Source organism: Triticum aestivum, chromosome 4D (genome assembly GCF_018294505.1).
Source record: "Triticum aestivum cultivar Chinese Spring chromosome 4D, IWGSC CS RefSeq v2.1, whole genome shotgun sequence".
Classification (NCBI taxonomy): Eukaryota; Viridiplantae; Streptophyta; class Magnoliopsida; order Poales; family Poaceae; genus Triticum; species Triticum aestivum.
Window position 1 is genome coordinate 264,298,261 of NC_057805.1, and position 2,596 is coordinate 264,300,856.

Here is a 2,596-nt window from a genome sequence, read left to right on the forward strand (position 1 = left end):
AGGAATTCATTTCGTCTTTCAAAGTTGAAACCAAGTATTGCTTCTGGGGACTAAATAGAACATGATGTTACAGTATGATATTTGACAAGGAAACATTTACAAAGTGTACATGTATTCCATTTGTACCAAAGAATTAATAGGAAACTGGAGATATCTTTACTGGACAAGCACATAGTCTTATATGCCAATAGGAAGTAAATAGCGAGGGCATCCAACATTGCTTGCTATCTCACATACATACCTACAGAGGTTCTTGAGAGAGTAAATAGTAGCATCAAGTCGACGTAATGCAGGCATATGACTATGGACATCTTTCGGTGGCCTTTTTTCCCAACCATCCACCATACTTACAAATATTAATTTGCCCTGCAAAGAATAAGTTTCAAATTCAATCTGTTAAAAAACTTAGAAAATAGAATGCAAACAATAATAGTGATAGAATGTTAGGGTTTGAACTTTACTACTTGAAGGAGTTCTGCTTCCATGAATCAAAGCAGCACATTTTTTTAAAGAGATTAAACTTACAACCAAGTAAAAAAAATCTGGTCCACCGGCTGGAGTAGGAATCCGAACACACAAACACACACACACACACACACACACACACAGAGAGAGCTTACGATGTTGTTTATGCCATGGATGGCTAGCTCCTGTTCTCCCGTGCTTCTAATCACCCAGAGCAGAGGAAGCAGAGGCTGGCTACCTCAGACCAGACCACCCGGAGCGAAGGTTTGTCCCACTTAGATCTAGCTGGTCTGGGTTGGGGCGGTGGAGCCATGAGAGAGAGAGAGGTGAGAGGTGGCATCACCGGCACTTGGGTATGAACAAAAAGCGCCTCCGATGGCACCTGCGTGATGGCGGCGCCGGCACATGCCCGCCTCGACGTGGGAAAACAGCAGCCATGTGGGGATAGCGATGGAGAGGTGGGAGAAAGAGGGGCACAGAGTGGTGGCGACGCGTAGCGCCGCCGTCGGCCGGAGAGGGCACCTATGGCGGCGGTGTGCGTGGTGGATCTGGAGCAATGGGGCCAAAGGGGATAAGGTTTGGAGCGTGGGGTTGGGGGTGAAGGAAAAGAACAAAGAAGGAGCTTTCGCGGGCTGAGCCAAATGTTGGCGCTAGAAAATTCTGTACACGCGCGCACATTTCTGGGCCGGCCCATTTAGCTACCCTCAGTTGGTCGGGAATTGTTTGTCGACTGACCATAAGTTGCATGTAAGGTTTGCCGACCGACTATTTGTTGGTACATATTTTAGCATTCCCAATCGACAATTGGTCGTTATGTATCAATTTTCCCTACCCACGGCCTGTTAAAAGTTTTTCTGATCAACAGTCGGTTGGCAATACTGACTTTTGCCAACACACATCAGTAGGGAATTCTGGTGTGTGGTGTAGTGGGGCTATGGAGATGCCCATCAATAGATATCGATGTGAGTGAGTAGGTATTGCCATGCAACAGATGCACTAGAGCTATAAGTTTGTGAAAGCTAAAAAAGAAACTAAGTGGGTGTGCATCCAACTCGCTTGCTCACGAAGACCTAGGGCAATTTGAGGAAGCCCATCATTGGAATTTACAAGCCAAGTTCTATAATGAAACCACTAGTATATGAAAGTGACAACATAGGAGACTCTCTATCATGAAGATCATGGTGCTACTTTGAAGCACAAGTGTGGTAAAAGGATAGTAACATTGCCCCTTCTCTCTTTTCTCGCATATTTTTTTTATTGGGCCTTCTCTCATTTTTTGGCCTCTTTTTTTTGTCCAGAGTCTCATTCCGACTTGTGGGGGAATCATAGTCTCCATCATCCTTTCCTCTCATGGGACAATGATCTAATAATGAAGATCATCACACTTTTATTTACATACAACTCAAAAATTACAACTCGATACTTAGAACAAAATATGACTCTATATGAATGCCTCTGGCGGTGTACCGGGATGTGCAATGAATCAAGAGTGACATGTATGAAAGAATTATGAAAGGTGGCTTTGTCACAAATACAATGTCAACTACATGATCATGCAAAGTAATATGACAATGATGAAGTGTGTCATAATAAACGGAATGGTGGAAAGTTGCATGGCAATATATCTCAGAATGGCTATGGAAATGACATAATAGGTAGGTATGGTGGCTGTTTTGAGGAAGGTATATGGTGGGTGTGTGGTACTGGCGAAAGTTACGCGGTACTAGAGAGGCTAGCAATGGTGGAAGGGTGAGAGTGCGTATAATCCATGGACTCAACAATAGTCATAAAGAACTCACATACTTATTGAAAAAATCTATTAGTTATCAAGACAAAGTACTACTCGCATGCTCCTAGGGGGATAGATTGGTAGGAAAAGACCATCGCTTGTCCCCGACCGCCACTCATAAGGAAGACAATCAATAAATAAATCATGCTCCGACTTCATCACATAACGGTTCACCATACATGCATGCTACGGGACTCACGAATCATAACACAAGTATTTCTAAAATTCACAATTACTCACTAGCATGAATCTAATAGCACCATCTTTATATCTCAAAACAATCACAAGGAATCAAACTTCTCATAGTATTCAATGTACTTTATATGAAAGTTTTTATTATAT

General features: G+C 42.8%; 1 long non-coding RNA gene across 1 annotated transcript; it reads right to left on the reverse strand.

The window, feature by feature from the left end:
• Nucleotides 1–299: 299 nt before the first annotated feature.
• Nucleotides 300–1,053, reverse strand: LOC123099900 (uncharacterized). The gene is made up of 3 exons (XR_006448292.1): nt 848–1,053; nt 621–755; nt 300–366 (listed from the first exon to the last, which is right to left on the reverse strand). It is a non-coding gene; the product is annotated as an uncharacterized lncRNA (long non-coding RNA).
• Nucleotides 1,054–2,596: the final 1,543 nt, after the last annotated feature.